Consider the following 26,733-nt stretch of genomic DNA (forward strand, 5'->3'; position numbering starts at 1 on the left):
GTCTCTTTTAATCTGGGCTGCACATTTAACTGATGATAAATCAAGATCATGTGTAGCTAGCCCTATTGGACTGCAGAGGGCATGTTCAGCCCATCACCCCCATCCCCAGCCCTAATAGCTTACAACTTCACTAAGACTTTTGGCACACCCTGTATAGGAGGCACTTTTTAAAACCTCAACTGTGCAATATGGATGCCTGGAAATGATGTGTGGGTGTGTATATATATGTTGCTTTAATCCCCAGCTTAAAATTAGCCCATAGCCGTGATCCTGTATAGGTCAGATATCAGTTGAACATATGCTTTTTAAGAGCCTATCATAGCAGACGCGTGCTGCTGTTAGATCTGTTTTTCTGCTTTTCCTAGTCCCAAGAGGGTCTTGACTTCCTTTCACACTGCTCTTAAAGCAAAGGCCAAGTAGTCTCACAGAGAGAATCCGTTCCACAGCTATGTAATGTGGGCAACATTTTACAGATGTGTGTCATAAGAGAGACTGGGTGAGAATGTCATACTAGAGAAACTGAGTTTTTGTCCTCCTAATGACAATTAGGCATGGGTGGTTTCTGCTTCATGATTCTATCAAGTGCTGAATATAGGCCCGGGTGAGCTCTTGCTCACCAGATCTCACTGCTTCTCACACAGGGCTTCATGGATTATTTGCCTGCCCTAGGTTTGGATCATGCCACATCACAGAGTAACCAGTTACTCATTAAATTCTTGGAGATTATGGAAAAACCTACGTTATGCATTAGCTCTTTAGATATTGATTGGAAATTATAGGCAGGCCGAATACAGCATTTTGTTGAACATGAGGTGAATCTAGTGCTTCATTAGATCTGATGCCAGGAATACAAGCCCAGCTTGTTATAAGGGACCCATTTTGTTGTCTAAAGTGGTAGAAAAATCTGTTTTATTTCTGAGCTACATTTGCATACAAGCTAAAATGTGTAGGGGTTGTTATGGAATGATGTAAGGTCTTAAGTCAGCCTTTAAAAAAAATCGCCTGAGCATATTAAGTAGCTTGTTCAGATCAGTATATATACAGCAAATGTGTACAACACAAATGAGAGGTATTAGATTAAAGAATAGGCTTGTTCCATCTCAAAAGCTCTGCCCTCTCACTTCCCTGCTAAGCCAAGAGAGAGGATTTCAAGGATATCTAACCAGGTTCTTTATTGGGAATTTCAAATTCCCAATATTTTACTATTCTGTTTACTATTCTGTTTATGCTCCATTTCTCTTTAATTTTTTTTTATAATTTTATTTTATTTATTTTTCCCCCAAAGCCCCAGTAGATAGTTGTATGTCACAGCTGCACATCCTTCCAGTTGCTGTATGTGGGACGCGGCCCCAGCATGGCCGGAGAAGCGGTACGTTGGTGCGCACCTGGGATCCGAACCCGGGCTGCCAGCAGCGGAGCGCACGCACCCAACCACTAAGCCACAGGGCCGGCCCTCTCTTTAATTTCCTTAACTTGTCACATGCCCCTTCCTGTTTTGACATTCTAAATAATTTGTATTTGGACTGTTTGGTGGAATATGAATAGCTCATTTCAAAATGCCTTTGACTGGAAGGTGTTCAGTTCAACCAACGTTTATTTATTCACCTGGGTGTCAAGCCCTGTGTGAGGCACCTGATCTGCAAAGAGTTCTTCCCTTTATTTTTGGTTGTCGAAGGAGTCACTTTATCCAATGGCACGTCAGTAGGCTAAAGTCAGCCTTTGAGAGAAACAGGCAAAGATCAGATTTTTGAGTCCTTTGAATGAAGTTGTTTGTGAGCAGCTATTATGTGGCAAGTGCTATCTAGATGCAGACTCTTCCCTCCAGGAACTTCATTCAACTGCTGCTTAGAGCACCTTTAAATTTTCAAAATGAGATGCTTTTCTCATGCATGTTTTTGTTATATTCTTTACATTATAAATATTAGTTAAAAACATGATCTTTAGAGCCAAACTGCCTGGCTTTGAATCCAAGCCCTAGCTGTGTGACTTTGGGCAAGTTCTTGAACCTCTCTGTGATTCATTTTTCTCATCTGTAAAATGGGATTAGGTGGTTATTACATGCACAGCTCTTAGGACAGTGCCTGGTACATAAGAGCTAAGATTTATTGAACAAATACTCTTAGCTGTTATTCTCATAAGGTAGGGAGGGCAAGGGTTATTATCCATATTTGATAAAGGGACATAAGGATTTTAAGGACTTTTCAGTTCTTCAAACTCATTCTTGTTCCCATTCCACTAGAGCTGTGGCCCTCAAAGGTATGGGAACTAAATCAGAATCACCTGGGAAGTTTTGTTTTGTTTTGTTATTTTAGCAAATGTTGCCTGGGCCTCCCAGTCCTGGTAGCACTTTTCAAAAGGAGCAAGTAGGCCTCTGGAAAAAAAATCTCCAATTCCCCAGGTGTTTGAGATTCATGACTCTTTTTCCACCAGGGACACATGAAAATTACAGAGGTAATTTCATATGTGGCCTCAGCCACTGTTTAAAGAAGCTCTAATTTGCAAGTCTAACCTGAACTCTTAAGCAAGCCAAAGCCTTTGCTCACACAGAGCCCACCCTCCCATTTCCTCTCTGCTGCCCCCAGTTCTGCTACATTGTTTAAGATGTGTTCACCTTTACAGAGGAAGCTGCAGCTGGCTGGCCTTTAGCACCAACTCTTGATCACTTGTTAGGCTATTGTGTTCCCTGGCCAGTGAGTAGGCCAATAAAATAAGAGGTGAATCTCAAAGCAGGCCATGTTGCTCTCTTAGTAGCTCTGATTTTGTAGGATGCAAGATTCAAATATTCAGTTGAGAAGTATTGTGTAGACTCTAGAGTCTTTTCTTGCATTTAATGAGATTTTTCCCTGGGCTCCTTTTTGATGCCAATAATACTTGTTGCCTTTGTCACAGCAATGCCAAAATACCCGCCATCAAGGTTTCTTTGACATTTTGGTGGACAAACCCAACACTGGGGTTTCCGTTGGCATCTGAGCACGAAATTATGCTGTCACTGCTGCTGTTCAAGACCTTGGTTTCCAATTTATGGGAACTTACAGAATGTGGCATTCTCTTATTAGGAGCTGGCATCTGCACCTCTCCAAACAGACAGTCCCACCACCATGGATCTCCTTCATGGGTTTGTGCCCAAGTTATCAATTCAAATGGAAATGTTAAGGGCTGATTTTCTTTTTTTTTTTTTTTTTAATTTTATTTATTTTTCCCCCAAAGCCCCAGCAGATAGTTGTATGCCATAGCTGCACATCCTTCTAGTTGCTGTATGTGGGACACGGCCCTAGCATGGCCAGAGAAGCCATGCGTCAGTGCGCGCCCGGGATCCAAAGCCGGGCCGCCAGCAGCGGAGCGCGCGCACTTAACCGCTAAACCACGGGGCCGGCCCTGATTTTCTTTTTCCTGTTAACAGCCTTACTTTAAAGTCAGAGTCTAAAAGTAATTATAGAGCCCTTCCCTCTAATAATATATTACCAGATTATATATGTTAGTGAAACAACAAACAATAAATCATCTGGCCTTGCTATCTTGATGTGAAGTTAGCAAATATTGTCATGCCACATCATTCGATAATCATTCAGCACTACTCTTTTCCTCTTTTTAATTTCTCTTCCACCTTTTTCCCATCACCTACAATATACTCAAATACAAATTTTCCAAGAATTATTTGAAAAGAAGCATAATAGGAGGATTTACTAAGTGTAACTGTGAAATAATTTAGTAGTGGCTCAGGAACTGAAAAAATTAAAATCCAGTAGACATTGCTGCCTCTGTAATGGGTCAACATTTGGCCCAACAGTTAATGTCAAGTTGGAAGTGCTGCTTCATCAAAAGCCTTGTTAGATTTAGATAGCTTTATAGGGAATAAGATAGGGAATAAGAGACTCAGAGTCCAAAAGTCAATGTTTTCACAGGGGTTGACTAGCAGACAAGTCAAAATGAATAACTTCAGGGTGAGAGTAGGAAGAAGATGATTATAATAAACATTTCTCAGCTCCCTAATTAGGTCATCGCCTTGAAGTATTGCACCTGTAATTAAGTATCTGGCTTTGGAAAACTATCTCCTAAAACCAAGAAATGTAAGCAACAAAGTCTGGAATTATACATGGAGTGCCTGCAGGATAAGGAAAATTAGAATGTGGTTTTTTTGATGATTGGGAATGGTTTCTATTCCAGCCAACTCTCCTGTACAATAAATTACACAAGGAGAGGATGCATTTAGAGCAGCTTGTTAATTTGAGTTATCCTGTGGTGTCCTCTTGCCTTCCCGTTTACTTTGACAGCATTTCTAATCTCATTCACTTTTTCCTTTTTCATGTCATTTTGGCCAATTGAATAATGCATGAAGCCAGGGTTGTGGGTTTGATTCCCAAATGAGCCAATTCACTTCACTCTGTGTTCTGTGGCCACAGGCAGCATCTCACATTCCTACCCCAGCCAGCCACCCCACAAGGAGGGTGGACAGAGTGTTTAGGCTCAGTATAATCACTGGATACAAACTCATAGTATGTATCTTCACTATACAACCTGAAGGCATTCTGAATGCCTGTCTTTCCTCTTCATCCTGCCTGAAGATCAAGTTTGTAAACCTCAAACTTTGATCAAACTTATAGATTGTTTTATATGTAAAGAATGTTTATAATACACACAATAACCCTGTAAGTGGGTGTACTTGTTATCCACATTTTGACAGATAAGGAAACTAAAGCACAAAAGAAGTAACTTGCCCAAGGACACATAACCAGCAAGTGGCAGCTTGTGGATTTGGTTTGACTCAAAAGCCCACGGTTCCAATTCCCATACTATAATGCCTCACAGAAAGAAGCCTTTCCCTGGCTCTCTATTAATCAAATATGTGCTTTCCATTTTGTGCACATTCGAAAGAGAACTCTCAAAATGTCCCAAATACATTTCCTATTTAAATAATAAAAAAAGAATTACTCCTTGGGAGAGGAAACCATTCTTAACTACAGGAGGAAGGTGGTACACGGATGTAGAAGCTGGAATCAGTACTGATAAAAAAAGAAGATTGACAAACATGATTGAAAGTTAGAAAAACAGGAACCAAGGCACAGGAGTTAAAATTCTTTAGAAAAGAAAAAGTGGAGAAAGTTTTGCCCACAAACAAGGGAGAGAATGAGGGATAAAGATGAGGATACACATACTCTATGATCCAATAATTCTACCCCTGTACCCTAGGGAAGCTCACGTAACTGGGCACATGTACACAGATGTTCATAGCAGCATTGTTTACACTAGGCAAAGGCTAGAAACAACCCAAATGTCCATCCACAGTAGAATGGACAACATGGGATACTCATTCTACTATATATAACCATGAAATGAGAAAGAATGAACCAACTATACATGGCACTGTGAATGAATGTTAGAATGTTAAGCAAAAGAAGCAAAGACAAAGAAATACATACAATATAATTCCATTCATATCAAGTGTTAACAGGCAATGCTAAACTAGTATTGTGGGATACATCCATGGGTGGTAAAAGGCAAAACAAAGATATGATAGTTAATAAGTCAAGACAGTGGTTCCCTCTGGAGGGTTGTGCTTGGGAAGTAACACATGGAGGATTTCCTAGGTTATGGCAAGGTTGTCTCTTGCTCTGATTGGTGGTTAACATGGATGTTTGCTCTATAATTATATCTTTCATTTGTTTTATGCACTTTTCTGTGTTGTTTTTTTTTTTTTTTTTTGTGAGGAGATCAGCCCTGTGCCAACATCCTCCAATCCTCCTCTTTTTTTGCTGAGGAAGACGGCCCTGGGCCAACATCTGTGCCCATCTTCCTCCACTTTACATGGGACGCCGCCACAGCATGGCCTGCCAAGCAGTGCGTCGGTGCGCGCCCGGGATCCGAACCAGCGAACCCCGGGCCGCCACAGCGGAGCGTGCGCACTTAACCGCCCGCGCCACCGGGTCGGCCCCTTCTGTGTATGTTTTATGATTCAAAATGTTTTTAAAAAGGAATGAAGATCAGATAGTTCTCTAGAGAAGATACACAAGAGGTGGGGATGGGGGAGTTCTAAATAGACTCAATAATAATTATTCAAAGGGAGTAAGTTACTAGGGGAGCCTATGGGATCTTGATACTTTTTAAGAAAAAAGGAGAATCCTCTGTTTTCTCAAAGCAGATGGATGAACTAAGTTGTCTCTACATATACTGTCAGGATTCAGTATATTTATTAACTTTAAAAGAAAAGAACTGAGCTTTCAGCAAACCATGCAATGGCTCAAACATGGGTTTAGGGTTTTCATAACTGAGATTGAGCCGGAAGTCAGCAGGGAAGACTAACAGAGGGAGGCTCCTGCAGCATTGCCAACACTAGAGCGTTTAGCTACCTAAAATCTCCACACTATATACATTTCTTCCTTTGTCCTTCTCCCCTACTCTTGTGGTTTCTTTCTCTTCCCAGGGTCAATCATCAAATCAAGGCAGAAATGGGTCATAGAAATCAAATTTATATTTTTGTGTGTGTGAGGAAGATCAGCCCTGAGCTAACATCTGATGCCAGTCCTCCTCTTTTTGCTGAGGAAGATTGGCCCTGAGCTAACACCCGTACCCATCTTCCTCTACTTTATATGGGATGCCGCCACAGCATGGCTCAACAAGCAGTGCGTCGGTGCACGCCCAGGATCCGAACCAGCGAACACCGGGCTGGCCCCCAAATTTGTATTTTAAAGAATCAGAAACTGGCCTGGGGAAGTTAACCAGTTTCACCAGGGTCACAAAACTAGATAGTGGCAGAATCCATTCTGGTATCCCACATTCCTTGCATCCCAGTCCTACTGATTTATTAGCCCTTCCCCTAAATACTGAACTATCCTGCCTTTGTTCAAGACGTTTCCTCTGCTTGGAATCGTTTTCCTGCTTATGCCTGCCTTTAAAGTACTCGTTTTTTAAGGTCCAGTTCAAACCCCCCTCCCTTCTTATAGGAAGTATTCGCAGATTTTCCTAATTAAGCCTTCCTTCCACTCAACCCCATAGTGCCTTGTTTAAACACTATAATAGTGCTAATCACATTTTTTTATAATTATTTCTATGTTCCCTCCACTACATTATACCTTCCTAGATGTTAAACTGGTCTTATTCATTTTTCTGCATGTCCAGTGGTGTGCTGGAGCTGGCTTATACTCATGAGAGCCAATTATTAAATATTCAGGAATTTCGTGAGCTGATTGTTAAATGTTGGTAACCTGAAATCAGTCGTGGTGAGAGTATTTACATTATGGAATAGACAAAAGCTACAAATCAGGACCTTTTTTCTTCTCAGAGAGCCAGCTTACTAGCACATAACTGCACATATCCCACCTCCACCACCCATCCCTGTGCTTGCCATAGTGCCTGGCATAGCAGTTGCAAAAAAGCACGAAGAAGCATGGTCAGAGTGCAGACCAGAAAGTCAAGAGAACTCAAAAAGTGTCAGCTCAGGGGCCCAGGGAAGAGAATTTTTTTGAGAAGTGAGTGGTTCACTGCTGCAGAGAAGTTGAAGATGAAGGCTTAAATAGATAAGGCCAGATTGTTAGGCAGTTAGCAAGGGTGGGAATGAAAAAATAGAGGTAGTTAGGAAATAGGCAGTAAATATAGTTTCCTTCCAAGAAAAGAGAAAGGAGTCTTCCTCTTGTTAAGCAGCTACTGTGTGTCAGGCCTTGCACTAAACCAAGATAACATACAGGCTTGTCCTCAGGCTGCTCCCAGATGCCTAGGGCAGACAGCAAGAGAACAGAACACAATGTGATAAGGGCTCTGATGAAGTCATGACGTGGAGGCTGTGGGAGCACATGGGACTGAGCCTGGGCCTCCAGGGAAGGTTTTATACAGTAGCTGACTCAGAGCTGAGCCCTAGAGAAGAAAAAATTTCCCAGATAATATGTGAAAGAAGGGCATTCCTCACAAAGCAAATAGCAAAATAGCATGAACAACGGCTTGAGGGTGTGAGAGAGTAGCCTGTCTGAGGAACTCTGAGTAATTCCAGTTTCCCCCTAGGGCTGGAGCAGAGAGAACATGTAAAGAACAGCAGGAGAGGAGGCTGCAGAGGCAAGCAGGGGTCTGGACATCAAGGCCCCTGCAGTGCCACCATACCAAGTTTGGGCTTTATCTCAAAGGCACTGGACAGCCACTGAGGGACTAAGCAGGGGACAAGCACAATCAGACTTTTATTTTAGAAAGGTAATTCTGGTAGCAATGTGGAGGGTAGATTGGAAAGGGACCAGACTCCATGCCATTGACCTAGTTAGAAGGTGATTGTAGTAATCCAAGTAGTAAGGAGGATGGGCCTGATGTAAAGTAATCGCAATGCAGGTGAGAGGACATTGCCAATTTGAGAGAGACTCCTGAAATGGCAAACTAATGCTTTTTTAGGTGGGTAAACGAGAGAGGAATCAAAGGAATCCCAGGATCTTGGCACTGGCAACTGGGTAGATGGCATCATTTGGGAGGAAAGGGATACAATAGAAATGACAGGATTATGGGAGGAGATTATTTTCCTTTAGAAACCTAATGGGTAGCCAGTGGAAATGCCCTATCGGTAGTTGTATGTAGAGGATTGGAGCTCTCAAGAGCAGTCTGAGATGGAAAGAATTTTAGGAGTATAAGGTGTGAAAAGAATAGTTAAAGTGAAGCTAATAGAGGAAATGGGCCAGGGAGAATGTGTAGCACAATGGTTCTCAAACTTGAGTGAGTACCCCACCAGTTTTTGATTCAGGAGGTCTGAAGTGGGGCCTGAAAATTTGCATTTCTAACAAATTCCCAGGCCATGCTGATGTCTGAGAACCGCACTATGAGAACCCTTAGTGTGGTGACAAGCCCACATTCAGGATGATTAGAGAAAGAAGAGCTGACAGAAGTGTCGGAGAGGGAGCCATTTTAGGAAGAGACATTCCAGGACAGAGTTCAGGGAGTAAAATTGAATAAAGTCAGGCAAGATAAGAACAAATAATGTCAATTGCATTTGACAATTTAGAAGGTAATATTGGAGCCAGGTGACAGTGTCAGGGAGAAAATGGGACATAGCAAGTGCAATTTACTTTTCCAAGGAGTTTGGCTGAAAAGAGAAGTAAGAAAGGATGGACGCTGGGAGGCAGGGGGAAAGTCATGGTCTGGAAAAGATCTGTGGATGGGAAAGATTAAGTAAATGTATAGGCTAGGAGAAAGGAGGCAGGAAAGAGGAAGAGTTTAAAGATAGGAGTGGGGATAATTGATGGAAGCAGGAAGGAAGGGGATCCAGAACTTTGCCTTAAGCAGAAGGAAGAGCCCTACCTGTGAGGCCAGAGGGGACAGAGGGATGCTGAGAAAGGCCGGAAGAATCAAGGGGGAAAGTTTTGAAGGATAGATATGCCTGGAGCAGGTTTGTAATAATGTTTGTAGGCCAAAGGGCAGGAGCCTGACCAGAGGCAAAGGCCCATGCTATGGGAGAGATGGAGAAGCAATGGGTCAGGGTCTCAGAAATGGAGGCGTGGGGGGCCGGCCCCGTGGCTTAGCGGTTAAGCGCCGGCGCTCCGCTACTGGCGGCCCGGGTTTGGATCCTGGGCGCGCACCGACGCACTGCTTCTCCGGCCACGCTGAGGCCACGTCCCACATACAGCAACTAGCAGGATGTGCAACTATGACGTACAACTATCTACTGGGGCTTTGGGGGGAAAATAAAAAGAGGAGGATTGGCAATAGATGTTAGCTCAGAGCTGGTCTTCCTCAGCAAAAAGAGAAGGATTAGCACGGATGTTAGCTCAGGGCTGATCTTCCTCACAAAAAAAAACAAATAATAGAAATGGAGGCGTGGGGGATGGTATCAGGAACAGAGACGGGCAAGGAAATAATTTAGGAAGTGCCCAAAATGGAGCTGCAGAAGCACAGTGCTGTGTATAATCTTGAGAACACAAAGAGAGCTTAAATGCTTCTAACAATCATAGGATGTTGGTTAGATAAATTAAGATATGGCCATTAGGAAAGATGCTATTGTAATGATAGGAAAAAGATAGGAAATAATATAAATTACAAAATAATTGGCGTAATATCTAATTTTGTTTTAAAAGGTATAAATGAATTATGTATATGTTTATGTGTGTTGAAATGTACTGTAGTAGTCAGCACTGGAGAACAGACTCATAAGTGATTTTTTTTATCATATTTTCCAGATTTTCTATAAGCATATATTAATCTTGTTATTTTGAAAAATACTTCTAGTTGAATCTTGGGAAGAAAAGGGTTACTTGTTTCTCAGAAGCAGGAGGGAAGGACGAAATAATGAGCACAGATACAGAGAAAATGTATTTTTTTCTAGGATAAATAATCCCACAACAAACATCTTTGTGTGTCTATAGAATATAGAATATAGAATCTTATAGAATATGGAATATAGAATCTTATACATTATATAGAATATTTTAAAATATATTTAGTGTAATTATGTTATAGAATATTATACATAGAATGCACATAAACATTTCCAACTACTTCTTCCTAAAAGATTCCTACAAGTGGAATTATTGTGACAGTGGGTCTGAAAAACATTAAGTCTCTTGCCTTCAAAGTGCCAACTCATTTTTGAGAAAATTGTACTGTAAATGAGAAGTTTTTGATAGAGATATAAGGGAAGTTGAGGGAATCACCCAAAAAGAAGGTTTTGAAGTCATCTGTAGAGAATAAAGAAATAAGGATGGGGGGCCGGCCCTGTGGCATAGCGGTTAAGTGCGCACGCTTCCCTGCTGGTGGTCTGGGTTCATATCCAGAACCGAGTGCACCAATTGTCAGGCCATGCTGTGGCGGCGTCCCATATAAAGTGGAGGAAGACAGGCACATATGTTAGCCCAAGGCCAGTTTTCCTCAGCAAAAAGAGGAGGATTGGCATGGATGTTAGCTCGGGGCTGACCTTCCTCACAAAAAAAAAAAAAAAAGGAAACAAGGATGGGTGTGGGGAAGAGAAGGAAAAGGAACTAATATTTATAGTGCCTAATTTGTGCCAGGCTCTATGCTAGGCTCTTAATAATATGACCCTATTAAGGGGATTATTATTATTATTATTCCCGTTGTACAGATAAAGAAACTAAACTTCTTTGAGTTTAAATCATTTGCCCATGGAAAACAGTGAGTAGTAGAGGAGAGATTTAAGTCCTAGCCTCCAAAGACAGTTCACATGAAAATGGCTTGAAATAACCATTATGAGAATTGCAGTGTCTTCTCCCTTCCCTAGAGAATGGAGACTGGGACACTGCAGACCAGCTAACCAGTTGGAGGGATCCAGGGTTATGGTATATGTTGTCCTGAGGGAAGCTCATGTGGGAGCTGATTTAGACACGAGGCAGGAGAGAATGGAAGGATACTCAGATTCTAGATGGTCACTGGGACTTCTGAAGTGATGCCTGTGGTCTCTGGTCTAAATTGACCAGAAATAATAGTCAAAATTGAAATATACGTATGTCCAATTAGGAGTGAGCAAGGGATGATTTAAAAGACTGCTGAACTGCAGCAGGACCTCTGATGCAAGTCAACAAACTTTCCACAGAGTTTATGATCATCTTGTGGTGAGACATAGTGTAATATCTCACCCAGATTCCCTAATCTTGACTCTGCCACTTACTAATGCTGTGACTTTATGCAATTTACGTAATCTCTCTGAGCCTCAGTTTCCTCATCAAAAAATGAGAAGTGTAATAACTACTTTCCTCATTGTCATTGAAGGATCAAATGAGTAAGTATATGTAAAGTGCCTAGACAAGTTTTAACTTTTTATAATTGTTCTGGGATGCCAAAATTCCTACCTTGAAGAGCAAATAGTGGGGAAGAGACACACATGGTCTTAATGGAATGGTTTGTTGAGGGCTCATACACCACAGAAAGCTTGTACATTTCCAGCAGAGCTCAGCAATCTGGGAGCAGAGGCAAAGAAAGCTGAGTTAGGAATTACCCAAGATGGGAAGTCAGGAAGGAAGGACCCAGAGAAGAATAAAGAATGAGGGATCCGTGGACACCCTGGAAACCGCAGGCCAAGGGGTCCAGGCTGGATATGGAGGAAGCTAGAGATTCTGGGGAGGGTGAGGAAGAAAAACCTTGACAGGTAGAAGTTAAGTAGGTTGTGGTCAGGATAGAGTTGTAAGAATTTGAGATGACATGGGTCATTCTCATGCCCATGTCCGAATTATGTTCCTCACAGTGAGTGACACGTTTGGCAGAATTTAGGGTTATTTGTAGTTTTTCAAAATGGTGGTGAAGCCAGCATATCAGAAGGATCAAAAACAGCTGGTAAAGGGGCGGGCCCCGTGGCGTAGCGGTTAAGTGCGCGCACTCCACGACTGGCGGTCTGGGTTTGGATCCCGGGCATGCACCGAGGTACCACTTGTCAAGCCATGCTGTGGCAGCGTCCCACATAAAGTGGAGGAAGATGGGCACAGATGTTAGCCCAGGGCCAGTCTTCCTCAGCAAAAAGAGGAGGTATTGGCATGGATGTTAGCTCAGGGCTGATCTTCCTCACAAAAAAAAAAAAAAAAAAAAAAAAAAAACAGGTGGTGGGGATGCAGTGGCCAGGAAAGCTGTGAGGCAGGTGTTAAGCCACTGAAGAGGGTTGGAGAGTGTTCAAGATCAGTAAACAATCAAATGGACAGGGTGGCTAGTAAGATGAGATGTTGTGCCCAGGAGGGATAGGGGAGCCATGGCCCGGAGAAGCAATAGGAGCTCAGAGAATGCCAACCTGTTCTGACCTTGAGAACCAAGCAGGGGAGAGAGAGAAGCTGCCCGCTCTGGAGAAGGGTGGAGAACAACGCAGGCCAGGTTTTCATTTAGGATGAGAAGGTGGAAAGAGTCAGTGTGGAAAAGGCGGAGAAGGTAAGAAAGTGTGTTCACCAGTTAACTTGCCCATGGGCAAGGGGACACCTTCAAAGGCCTGGAAACACTTAAGTGAAGTCCTGTCCTTTAATAGGATTACATCCTGACAGGAAGTGAGAGTGGGAGGCCAGGTCACGTTCCCGCACAGCCCTGCCTGGGCCCCCCACCCCAGGACAGGACCCTGGCGGAAGAAAGAGCTGTAACCTCCTGGGTCAGCGCACTCGGCCTATTTCTGTACATTCAGGCTGCTGAGTAATGGCTCCGAAGGTGGTGCCAGCGTCTCACGGTGCGCAAGGGGAAAGTGAGAAGTAGGACTTGGCACCTTATTTTGGGAGCTGTCGTCAAAGGCCCAGCCCTCCAGTTCTGTGTACCTGACACTCAGCTGCAGTTCTCACTGTGAGCCTGGGTGACCAGCCCTGCAGGCTCTGGCTGAGGTGCCCAGAGAGACAGGCCCTGCAAGAAAGAAGAGCTCTGTGATTTCCCCAAAGACGGGGAATTCTGAGTACTCACTTCTGGAAGGAGAATCGCTGATCAGTCCAATTGGTCAATCCTCTAGGCTAGGGCCTGAGCCTAAAGGCCCGTAGGAGTGAACCCTGTCTTCTCTCCCTGCTTACATATTCTTTTAAAATTACTGCAAAATGACGATGACATGCAGAATATAAACACTCTGCTCCAACCTGAGGTGTCAAGGTGTGTAGTTTGAGCTCAGTTGTACTTTGAGCTGGTTTCCAAAGGTGGGGATCCACACTACACTCTCCCAGCCAGACCCCTGTGTGTCCCCAGTGATGCTCATGTGTGACTGCTGGCTGGGGCTAGGGCTCAATCTAATGTGGAACAGTCGCATATACACCAAGATCAAACCTGTGACCCCATAAGCACAGGGCTTTGGCAACTTGAGCTAACCTGCCCTGAGAGCCTTTGGAACAAGCCTTTGGGTTAGTTGCTGCTGAACAGATAGATCCAAAGACTCCGCCCTGGGGACATTTGTAGCTCTTAATAGGTCTGGTTGCCATAAACCCCCAGTCTCTCTGACACCCATTCAGGACGCCCAAGTCTTTCTCTAGATGAATCTCCATTAATATCTTGACTTCAGGGCCGGCCCCGTGGCTTAGCAGTTAAGTGCGTGCGCTCCGCTGCTGGCAGCCCGGGTTCGGATCCCGGGTGCGCACTGAGGCACTGCTTCTCCGGCCACGCTGAGGCCACGTCCCACACACAGCAACTAGAAGGATGTGCAGCTATGACATACAACTATCTACTGGGGCTTTGGGGGGAAAAAATAAAATTATAAAAAATATATATATATCTTGACTTCCTATTTACCTCCCCCTTTCCTTAAAAAGTAAACCCTGTTAATTCTCTGGGATTTCTTCTTAGGAATTCAAGTTCTCTCTTCTTATATTAAATACCCCTATGAAGTAAAGGAATTGGGATCCAACAGGGTTGGGTGGTTTGTGCTGAATCATCATAAGAACTTTACAGCACAGCAGTGATTAGAGCCGAATGGGGTCTCTGCCTCTTTCAGTTGGCGCCCCCTCTGCCTGCTTGCCTCTGGTTTGTGCCAGTCTAAGAACCAAACCGTTGATGGCTACAAACATGGGTCCCTTCTCCATCACTGCCACCTGTCTCTCTGTGACAGTCTTGGATGTCACTACATCAGGTAGAGATTATCATTACACTGGGGCGACTTTTCTGAGACCTCTCTGTGATAACCCCACCTGGGTGGAATTCTACCCAGCTCAAAGATTATTGTTCTTCAGTCAGGACTTCTGATGGATTTTCCTGTCATTGATCTATCAAGAGGGATTCAGACTCACTTGTAGTCCAAATGACTGTCTCATCCATAGGAATGCCCAGACCTTTGCTCTGAATTCCGTTAGTTTTGCGTGACTACAACCAAGGTTCACTTATTTATCAGATTAAATGCAATAGTGCTGGGAACGTAGGTTTCTACACTTGTCCTCTGAAAAGCTCAAGGATTTCTTAAACATTTGGGGGTTATCCATATTTTTGAGAATCTTCGAAATGTAGGGACCTACACTCCAGAAAACTTAACAAGATACTTATACACAAAATGTTGCTTATAAGAGTGTGGGGAGAAGCTGCAAGTTTACACACCCAATGAAGCCCATTGATGGACCTTGGAGGCTCCAGAGACCTATGTTTAAGAATGCCTGACTCAAGCTACTGTAAGGCATTTCAGCTCCAGCACAATGCTAATGGAACAAGGTTCATGGGTGTGGTCGCTATGTGGTTGAGTTGACCTTGCACACAAGAGCTCTTATCTCAAAACCACAGAATAATCTCAAAAGTTCACACCTGGAAGGAGGTTTAGCATGTGTTCAGTTCAACTTCCTCTTTTTGTAGGTTAAAAAGAAAAAAAGAAGCACAGAGAAAACTAGTCGTTTACTTGAGGTCACATGGCTAATTAGTGGCAGGGCCAGGACTAGAGCCCAGGTCACACCACATAAATACCAAGTGTCTTTTATTTTTTTATTTTTTTGAGAAAATATTTATTTATTTTTGTGTGTGTGTGTGAGGAAGATCAGCCCTGAGCTAACATCCATGCCAATCCTCCTCTTTTTTTGCTGAGGAAGACAGGCTCTGAGCTAACATCCATTGCCAATCCTCCTCCTTTTGTTTTTTCCCCCAAAGCCCCAGTAGATAGTTGTATGTCATAGCTGCACATCCTTCTAGTTGCTGTATGTGGGACACGGCCTCAGCATGGCCGGAGAAGCAGTACGTCGGTGCGCGCCCGGGATCCGAACCCAGGCCGCCAGTAGCGGAGCACACGCACTTCACCGCTAAGCCACGGGGCCGGCCCACCAAGTGTCTTTTAATGGCGAATCAGGAATATCAACTTTATATATGGAGGAAATTATATTCTCCCCATTTTTAAAGACAAGAACCAAGATAGGCAGCCAGTAGTTACTGAGTGTCTATCATACATCTGCTCATTTATTCAGTTATCCAAAAAACATATTTGATGTCCACTGTATGCCAGGCACTGTACTAGGTACTGTTTACCATAAGGCTCAAACCTTCCTTAACAAACACACATGCACACACACACACACACACATTTGGTGCCAGCATCCCCTTTTATGACACTGTATCTTTTTCTCACTACACACAGATATGGATTCAGATGCTATCCACACTCAGGGATTCCATTGGCCATGGCTTCAAGGTCTTTTCATGCCATGAACTGAGTTGGAAGGAGACAGTTTTAAGGTCCTATACCACCTATGGCCAGTTCAATTCCAGACTCGTCTTGGGTGGGCATGTGACTGTGAAATAGAGCAACTTGAAAAGTTTGGGCAAATACTAGGACTAAACAACTAAACTCAACAAGGGAGCCACAATCCCATACTAAATGCAGGCGGAACTAGCTCTTTTATGTGCCAGGAGCAAGCTCCAGGCCCTGTTCTGACCCTACCCTGTGTACCCCACCAACTTGCTCCTTGTCCTCACTCCCTGACATTCTTTCACTTGCATACAGATCTTCTCTCATCCTGAACTGACTCCACCTGCACTTGGAGCCTTTTGCTGGTAGAGCAGAGATCACCTTTAGGAGTAGACAATAGTCTCGTCCCAGACAATAGTCTACTCCTTCTACTCCTGCCACTGCAGGTCCTACGTACACACGAACATAGACTTTCAATGGGGTGATCTTGCATTAAGCCAGGGTCACACCAGACCAGGCCAGCTGTCCTGAGCCCTACCTAATCTGGAGTCACATTCCCACAGCTGGCCTTCTTTGGGGATCAGGGTGGGAAAGGGATCATTATGGAGCACTAACTGTGTGTTAGGCACTATGTAAATACCTTACATGGATAATCTCACTAATGTTTTTTCTTTGTTTGGATTATAGCTTTTTATTTTTATTTGTTTCTAATTAAAAAGGTTGCTTCTTGCTGATAAAAAGATGAATGCCTTCTCATTAAGAGCATGTTATAATTTAATTTATATTTTCTTTTTTTTTTGAGGAGGAGGACCAGCCCTGAGCTAACATCCGATGCCAATCCTCCTCTTTTTTGCTGAGGAGGATTGGCCCTGGGCTAACATCCATGCCCATCTTCCTCTACTTTATATGGGATGCTGCCACAGCATGGCTTAACAAGCGGTGCGTCAGTGCGTGCCCGGGATCCAAACCGGTGAACCCCGGGCTACCGCAGCGGAATGTACGCACTTAACCACTTGTACCGCCGGGCTGGCCCCATACTTTCTTTTTCTTAAATTTAGGTATAATAGAGATATAAAATGTAAGATATTTAAAGTGTACATCATGGTGATTTGATATAAACGTATACACTGTGAGAGAATTCCTCCCATCCATTTAATTAACACGTCCATCACCTCACATATTTGTCTTTTTTTTTTTGGTGAGAACATAAAAGTTCTACTCTCTTAGCAAATTTCAATTATGCAATACAGTGTTATCGACTATAATGACCATATTTCACATTAGATCCTCAGACCTTATTCATCTTACAGCTGAAACTTTGTACCTTTTTACCAACCTCCCCCTATTCCCTCAGCCACTAGCAACCACTTTCCTACTCTTTGTTTCTATGAGTTTGACTTTTTTTTTTAGGTTCCACATATAAGTGATACCATGCAGTACTTGTCTTTCTCTGTCTGGCTTATTTCACTTAGCATAATGCCCTCAGGGTCCATCCATGTTGTTGGCAAATGGCAGGATTTCCTTCTTTTTCATAGCTGAATAATATTCCATTGCGCATATATATATATATATATATATATATACACACACACACACACACACACACCCCACATCTTCTTTATCCTTTCATCCATTGACAGTTTGTTTCCATATCTTGGCTATTGTGAATAATGCTGCAATGAACATGGGAGTGCAGATATCTCTTCAAGATCTTGTTTTCATTTCTTTTGGGTATATACACAGAAGTGGGATTGCTGGATCATAAAGTAATTGTATTTTTAATTTTTTGAGGAACCTCGGTATTGTTTTCCATAGTGGCTGCACCAATTTACATTTCCACCAACACTACACAAAGGTTGCCTTTTCTCCACATCCTTGCCAACACTTTTATCTCTGGTCTTTCTGATGATAGCCATTCTAACAGTAACAAGTATGAAGTGATATCTCACTGTGGTTTTGATTTGCATTTCCCTGACAATTAGTGATATTGAGCACGTTCTTATGTACCTGCTGGCCATCTGTATGTCTTCTTTGGAAAAATGTCTGTTCAGTTCCTCTGCCCTTTTTTTTTTTCCCCAGGATCCGAACCTGCAAACCCCAGGCCGCCAAAGCAAGCATGCAAACTTAACCACTGTGCCACCCGGCCGGCCCCTGTCCATTTTTCAATTGGCTTGTTTTTTTGCTATTCAGTTGTATGAGTTCTTTATATATTTTGGTATTAACCCCTTATCAAATATATGATTTGCAAATATTTTCTCCCATTCCATAGGTTGCCTTCCCATTTTGTTGATGGTTTTCTTTGCTATGTAGAGTCTTCTTAGTTTGATGTAGTCCCACTTGTTTATTTTTGCTTTTGTTGCCTTTGCTTTTGGTGTCAAATCCAAAAATCATTGCCAATACTGATGTCAAGGAGCTTGTTTTCTTCTAGGAGTTTTATGGTTTCTCTCTATGTTTTCTTTTCTTTTTTTTTTTTTTTTTTTTGTTGAGGAAGATCAGCCCTGAGCTAACATCCGTGCTAATCCTCCTCTTTTTGCTGAGGAAGACCGGCTCTGAGCTAACATCTATTGCCAATCCTCCTCCTTTTTCTCTCCCAAAGCCCCAGTAGATAGTTGTATGTCACAGTTGCACATCCTTCTAGTTGCTGTATGTGGGACGCAGCCTCAGCATGGCCAGAGAAGCAGTGCATCTGTGCGCGCCCGGGATCTGAACCCCAGGCCGCCAGTAGCCTAGCACGCGCACTTAACCGCTAAGCCACGGGGCCGGCCCTCTATGTTTTCTTCTAGGACTTTTGTGGTTTCAGGTCTTACGTTCAAGTGTATAATCCATTTTGAGTCAATTTTTGTGTCTGGTGTAAGATAGAGGTCCAGTTTCAGTCTTTTGCATGTGGGTGCCCAGTTTTCCCGGCATCGTTTATTGAAGAGACTTTCCTTTCCCCATTGTATATTCTTGGCTACTTTGTCAAAAATTAATTGGCCATGTATGCATGGGTTTATTTCTGGACTCTCTTCTGTTTCATTGTGTCTGTTTTTATGTGTCTTTTTATGTTTTTCATTGTGTCTGTTTTTATGTGTTTTTATGTGTCTGTTTTTATGCCAGTACCATACTGTGTTGATTACAATAGCTTTATAATACAGCTTGAAATCAGGAAGTGTGATGCTTCCAGCTTTGTTGTTCTTTCTCAAGGTTGCTTTGGCTATTTGGGGTATTTTGTGGTTCCATACAAATTTTAGGATTGTTGTTCTATTTCTGTGAAAAAGGCATTGGAATTTTGATAGGGATTACATTGAGTCTGTAGATTGCTGTGAGTAGTATGGACATTTTAACAATATTAATTCTTCCAATGTATGAGCATGAAATATCTTTCCATTTATTTGTGTCTTCTTTAATTTCTTTCCTCAGTGTCTTGTAGTTTTCAGTGTACAGATCTTTCACCTCCTTGGTTAAATTTATTCCTAGGTATTTTATTCTTCTGATGCAATTGTAAATGGGATTTTTTTTTAATTTCTCTCTGATAGTTCATTATTATATATAGAAACAACCAATTTTTGTATATTGATTTTATATCCTGCAACTTTACTGAATTTGTTTATTAGTTCTAATCCTTTTTGGTGGAGTCTTTAGGGTTTTCTATGTATAGTATCATGTCATCTGCAACTAGACACAATTTTACTTCTTCCTTTTTGATTTGGATGCCTTTTATTTCTTTTTCTTGCCTAATTGCTCTGGCTAGGACTTCTAATACTGTGTTAAATAAAAGTGGCGAGAGTGGGCTTCCTTATCTTTTTCCTAATCTTTTTTTTTTTTTTTTTTTTTTGAGGGAAGACCAGCCCTGAGCTAACATCCGATGCCAATCCTCCTGTTTTTTGCTGAGGAAGACTGGCCCTGGGCTAACATCTGTGCCCATCTTCCTCTACTTTATATGGGACACTGCCACAGCCCGGCCTAAGAAGTGGTATGTCGGTGCGCGCCCAGGATCCGAACCGGTGAACCCCGGGCCACCGCAGTGGAGCACACGCACTTAACCGTTTGTGCCACCGAGCCAGCCCCACTTTTTCCAAATCTTAAAGGAAAAGCTTTCAGCTTTTCACCGTTGAGTATGATAATTAGCCGTGTGCTTGTCACACGTGGCCTTTATTATGTTGAGATACATTCCCTCTATACCTAGTTTGTCAAGAGTTCTCTTAATCTTTACAACAACCGGCAAGGTGGTGCTTTTATTAACTCCCTCTTAAAGATCCGGAAACTGAAGCTTAGAGAGGTTGAGTAACTTCCTTAAAATTTATAAGTGGTAAAGCCAGAACTGAACCCAGCAGTCTGGTCCCCACAAAGCCCCTTCTGAGAGCTGAAGTAGCAGGAGGCCAAAAGGGAAGCAAGCTCTACTCATGGCTCCCCCAGCCTGCAGCATGCTCAGAGAGAGCCATCCTGTGGTGTCTATATTATTCATTTGGCCATGGATGATATTGTACGTTATACTATATTTTCCTATGTGTGTGGCTTATTATTTTTTAAATACGTTGTGAGCTCCTTGAGGATAGGAATCATGTTCCACTATAGCCCTGCACATGTGCCAAGCAAATAGTTCACTAAGTATTTATCCACTGGGGCTCAAAATTGCCTGAGGACAGAGACATTCAGCACAGAAAATCAGAACTGCATCTTAAAGATCTTCTAGGCTTCAGAGTCTCATTTTATGGTTGAGGAAACTGAGGCCTAAAAAGTGAAGTTAGAGCCGTGGGGGCTCAACCTTTTCTTTAGGGTGGAGCCATCCTAAGTTATTCTCTCCTCCCCTCTTTCCCTCCACCAGCCCTGTGACCAGTGCTGGGACTCTGTGTTTATCATCCAATTTGTGTTAAAACTTTGGGATCCAATGACCATAAAACAATTAAAATCTGATATTCCAGTTCAATCAGATTTATATACAGCCAGAATAAGGAGCCTTAGAAATCATCCTGTTCAAGTCTCAAGTTGTAGATGAAGTAACAGGCCCAGAGATGGCAAGTGACCACCCACTCCTCAGCAGCTGGCTTATCACTTAATGGGGTTCCCTGCCCAGAGGAATCAAAGACACACAGGGAACACGGGTTGGCCTTTCCCTGGTTGGAAGTGCATATGTCAGGGTCAGCGTGGGGGATGGCTCTCTTCCCAAGGCCAGCCCGTTCCCAAAGCCAACCTGCTTGGGGCACATTGTCCACTCTTCACCAGTGGCTCACCCCTGTGTTCACCCTCTCTCCTCTGTTTTCTAAGCAGTAGAAGCCACAGCTGAGGCCTGTGCCTGAGCTGGAACCTGATTCCACCACTCCTTCCATCCTCCACCACCAGCCCTTCCCTTCTCAGTGCCAACTCTGGCCCAGCAACCAGGTTAGGAATGTCACACATGCACAAATTATAACTTGGCTGCACTGTTTCTCCTCCTTGGGTAAAAAGCCCAAAGCTGAAGAAAATAAGTATCTCCATTCTATTTTGCTTTCCACAGAAGCCAAGGGCCAGAGGAAAGAGAAGCCCCATTGCTTCTTATAGGCAGTGTTGGCACCAGAGTATCAAGTGAGTTGCAACATTAAAGAAGGCTGTTTTGTTCTCACTAGACCTTAACAGTGACCTTCCTCGGGGGGTCAAGCCCCATCCCTGCTATGTACTCACAAGCACAGTGTGGATCAAGAAGCAGCATGTATAAAAAGACTGAAAGTCTTTCTGAAGACTGAAAGGGATTGTTCCTGACAAGCCTGCAGAAACAGCAAACAGCTTATGCGGGGCTTAGCTCTACATGGTGGGGAATCTGTCAGGCTAACAAAGGGCTAGCTCTCCCAGGGACAGGAAGTTTGGAAGGTGAACTACAGGGAAACTCATTTAGTAAGGACAGAGGAACCACCCTTTTCCCATTTCCCTCTGACTGTGCTTCCATAGGAGAGCTAGGCAGCTGGCTCATCCCCATCTACCCAGGCCTGAAAACAGCTGGGAGAAATTTTCATCTCCTGTATGGCTAAATCCCAACCCCAAATGAACCAGTCTATCTGCTTCCTTTTTACCTGCACCCAAGCAAACAAATACTACTGAAGAAAGTCTCCCCATCAGGCAGATTGGTTCTACTATAATTCAGGATCACCAATTCCACATGAGACCAAAGAGTGGTTGAAAATTTTTCTACATTTCCCTGGTCAGCTCACACTTCTACTATTAACAACCGTTTCAAACCCTCTGCACTCTCCTGACACCTCTGATGCTCCTACATCCCCACTCACTTGCCACACAAGGCATCATCTTTGAGTTCTTCCTCTGTGTTACCAAATGTTTAAACCTACCTACACCTTCACCCTTCCTTCTTGCTTCCTGTTACAATTGAAAAGTTTTTCTTCCTACTAACTAACCAAGAGCAGTTCCACCACTTGTGTTCTATATCCCATCCTCCCCAACTTTTTCATGAACCTTACCTATAATTTATCCACTGTCTCTCGTGTATCCAGTCTCTCCCTCTCTGCTGGATCCATTTTATGGTTATTGAAACAAATTCATATCTCTCTCAATAAAAAAGGAATCCCTGAACATACATCCTCCATCTGTGGCCTTCTTTCTCTTTTCCTCAACACAATATAATTCCTCAAAATAATTCCACTTTCTCACCTCCCATTTACCCTTCAACCCACTCCTATCTTGCTTTTCCTTTCATTATTCTACTGAAACAGCTCTTGCAATGGTCATCAGTGATATCCATGTTTAATACAATGGTCCTCTGTCAGTCCTCATCTTGGAGTGCCCCAGGGCTCAGTCTTTGGACTTCTCTTTTCTACCTACACTCATTTCTTTAATGATCTCATTCAGACTCATGGCTTCAAATACCATCTACACGGAGATAATTCCCAATTTTATATTTCTAGCCTGACCTCCAACCTGAACACCTGACTTGTATATCCAACTGAAAAATTGACATCCCCAGTTGGATGTCTAATGGGCATCTCAAGTTTAACATTTTAAAAACTAAACTGCTAATTTTACCTTCTCCCCCCCCAACACACACCAAATCGGATCTAACCTCAGGGTAATGGCAATGCCACCCTTCCAGTTTCAGGCCAGAAACTTGAAGTTATCCTTGACATCTCTCTGACAACCTACATCCAACTCCTAATCAAATCCTGTTGGCTTTATCTTCAAAATATATTCAGGCTCTGCTTCCACCCATGAAAAACGGGACTTACTCTCTCACCATAAACAACTGAAAAACTGGATCAAAGATATGAAACAACTATTTCCAGACACTGGACAAGAGGCAGTAATCTTGTAAGTAAGTAGGACTGTGGTCCCTAAGGGAAGGGAAACAAATGAGGTGAGCCCTCAACTGTGGAGGCAATTTTCAGATTGCTCAGCCCGCAGTATGGCACCACTGCAATTTTACAGATTGTTTGAGAAAACCCAGTGGTCTTGCTGAGTTGAGGAGACAAACTTTAGATTTGGGGGAAGCCAAGTCAGCGAGAATTTGCTAGGTAAATGCCAAAAAGGAGGGAGCTACACAAAGAAAGAGCTTCGTATAAGGAGTTGAGTCTTTGGCTGAATACCAGTCTGTGCGTGCATAGGGTGACACTTCACTAGTCCAGGACAAAGAAAACTGCTGGGGAAAGAACAATTACTGGGGAGCTGTAAACTGAAAAATTCCTAGAGCTCGTGCAGGGCTGGGAATCATTCAAATTCCCACCGGCCAGAGTAGAGAGACCTTGTGGCAGACTGTATTTTCCAAAGATGACCCAATAGCTCCCATCCCACAATCTCTTCTACAATGTGATCTTGCTATTCCCACATCAAGAGGGAGAATCTGATCCCTTCCTCGTTAATCTTGGAAAGCTTTTGTCTGCTTCTACCAATTGAATGAGGTAGTGATACTGTGTTGACTTTGAGGCTAGGTCAGAAAGACTTTGTAGCTTCCAGACACCTATGTCGTCTACCACCTCCCCCTCAGCTCACACTTTTGGCCACATAGGGGGGCCCTTATGATCAGCTGATAGAGGAGGAAAAAGCCATGCTTGGTTCATGGATGGGTCAAACCACACACAGACTGGTTCTGCGTTACAGCCCATTTGAGGGCAGTGATGAAAAACACCGGTGAGGGGAAATCTTCACAATAGACAGGGCTTTCATGCATCTGTCATTCCCTTGTGAGGAAAGAGAAATTGCCTGAGGTAAAGAATATAGAAGAATTCATAGTGGTGAATGGCTTGGCTGTATTGGTCAGGGGCCTGGGAAGGGGAAAGATTAGAAGATAAGGAACAAGGAGGCTGGGGGAGAGACGGATAGACCTATGGAAGTGGGCATGAAGTATGAAGATCTTTTTACCATGTGTTAATGACCACCAGAAAGCAACTGCCACTAAACACCCAAATAGACAGAATGACTCAGCCAGTTGATGTCAGGTGGCCTCTGTCGTTGGCCACCTCAGTGCAAACTCCATATCACAAAGGCTAGTCTAGCTACTGGTCACAGATGACCAACCTGCCAGGAACATAAACTGATGCTCAGCTCTCAATATGGCACCATCCTTCAAGGACACAAGCCAACCACTTGTGAAAGTTGATTACACTGGGCCTTTTTCACCTGGAAGAGGAAACAGTTTATCTTGACTGGGATTAAAACATACTCCATTAACTCAGAATGGATCATGATCATTTAACATGTAAAATGTAAAGCTATAAAACTTTTAGGGAAAAAAATAGGAGAAAATCTTTGGGATCTAGGGCTAGGCAATGAGTTCCTTGACTTGACACCAAAAGCACGACCCATACGAGAAAAAATTGATAAATCTGACCTGCTCAAAATCAAAAACTTTTGTTATGTGAAGAGGATGAAAAAACAAACTACACTTGGGAGAAAATATTTGCAAAGTACATGTCTGACAAAGGACTAGTATCTAAAATATATAAAGAACTCTTAAAACTCAATAGTAAAAAAAAAAAAATCCAGTTAGAAAATGGGCAAAAGATATGAACAGACATGTTACTGAAGAAGATACACAGATGACAAATAAGCACATGGAAAGATGTTCAATATCATTAGCCATTAGAGAAATATAAATTAAAGTCACAATGAGATATCACTACACATATACTAAAATAAAAAATAGTGGGGCTGGCCGGGTGGCACAAGCGGTTAAGTGCGAGCACTCCGCTGTGGTGGCCTGGGGTTTGCCACTTCGGATCCTGGGCGCGCACCGATGCACTGCTTGTCAAAGCCATGCTGTGGCGGCATCCCATATAAAGTAGAGGAAGATGGGCATGGATGTTAGCTCAGGGCCAGTCTTCCTCAGCAAAAAGTGGAGGGTTGGCATCAGATGTTAGCTCAGGGCTGATCTTCCTCACAAAAAAAAAAAAATAGTGACAACATCAAATGCTGGTGAGGATGTAGAAAAACGGGATCACTCACACATTGCTGGTGGGAATGTAAAATGGTGCGGCCGCACTGGAAAACAGTTTGACAGTTTTTTATAAAACTAAACATACAATTACTGTATGACCCAGCAATTGCAGTCTTGGGCATTTATCCCATAGAAATTAAGACTTATGTTCACACAGAAACCTGTACGCAAATGTTCATAGAAGCTTTATTGATTACAGCCAAAAAACTGGAAACAGCCCAGATGTCCTTCAATGAGTGAATGGGTAAACAAACTGTGGTACATTAATACTGAATACTCGGCAACAGAAAGGAAGGAACTATTGAGGAACGCGACCTGGATGAATCTTCAGGGAATTATGCTGAGTGAAAAAAGCCAATTCCAAAAGGTTGTGTACTGTATGATTCCATTTATAAAACAATTTTGAAATGACAAAATTTTAGAAATGTGAAACAGATTAGTGGTTGTCAGGGTTTAGAGTTGGGGGAAGGGAGGGAGAGGCAAGTGTGGTTATCAAAAGCCAACATAGGGATCCTTGTGGGGATGGATCTGTTCTGTATCTTGACTGTGTGGTAAATACACAAACCTACACATGTGATAAAATTGTGTAGACATAAGCACACACACACGAGTACAAGTAAAATTGGGGCAATCTGAATTGTATCACTGTCCGTATGCTGGTTGTGACATTGTAGTATAGTTTTGCAAGATGTACCCTTGAGAGAAACTGGATAAAGGAATACATGGGATCTCTGTTTTAATTTTTACAACTGCATGTGCATTTGCAATTATCAAATATAGATTTAACTTAAAAACAACATATTCCTGGTTGATATTCCAGATTTGGATTTTCTTTCCTGCCAGTAGAGCCTTGGCCAACACCACAATCCAGAGACTTACAGAGCATTAGATCCATTGACATGGGATCGAGCATAACCTTGCCTTGGACCATGGGCCTCACTTTTCAGCAAAGGAGGTATGGGAGTGGGCACATGACCATGGTATCCCCTAGTCCTATCTCATACCCAGAAGCTGCTGGCCTGATAGAATGGTGAAGTGGCTGCGTAAAGATGCAGTTGAGACACCAACTTGGAATTGATATCCTGCAAGGTTGGGGTGTTGTCCTCTAGGATGTGGACTCATGCTAATCAACAACCATCATATGGTACTGTGTCTCCAATAGGCAGAAAATATAGGTCTAGGAACCAAGAGGTGGACTCACTCACTGTCCCTCCAGTGACCTCCTTGTGCTTCCAGTCCCTGCAACTTTAGGCTTTGTGGCTCTAGAGGCCCTGGTTCCCAAAGGAAGAATGCTTCTATCAGGAGGAGGTATAGGAGTTGCAGTAAGTTTTAAGCCATG

General features: G+C 43.0%; 1 protein-coding gene across 1 annotated transcript in view; it reads left to right on the forward strand.

Annotated features, from left to right (window-relative positions):
* The window catches only part of DTL (denticleless E3 ubiquitin protein ligase homolog), a 75,833-nt gene extending 49,423 nt beyond the window's left edge, over positions 1-26,410 (forward strand). The window contains exons 16-18 of the transcript XR_009219850.1: positions 23,158-23,272; positions 25,594-25,761; positions 26,215-26,410. The gene's annotated coding sequence lies outside the window, so the exon portion shown is untranslated. The remainder of the gene's footprint in view (positions 1-23,157; positions 23,273-25,593; positions 25,762-26,214) is intronic.
* Positions 26,411-26,733: the final 323 nt, after the last annotated feature.

This window comes from Diceros bicornis, chromosome 4, assembly GCF_020826845.1.
Source record: "Diceros bicornis minor isolate mBicDic1 chromosome 4, mDicBic1.mat.cur, whole genome shotgun sequence".
In the NCBI taxonomy this organism is placed as follows: domain Eukaryota; kingdom Metazoa; phylum Chordata; class Mammalia; order Perissodactyla; family Rhinocerotidae; genus Diceros; species Diceros bicornis.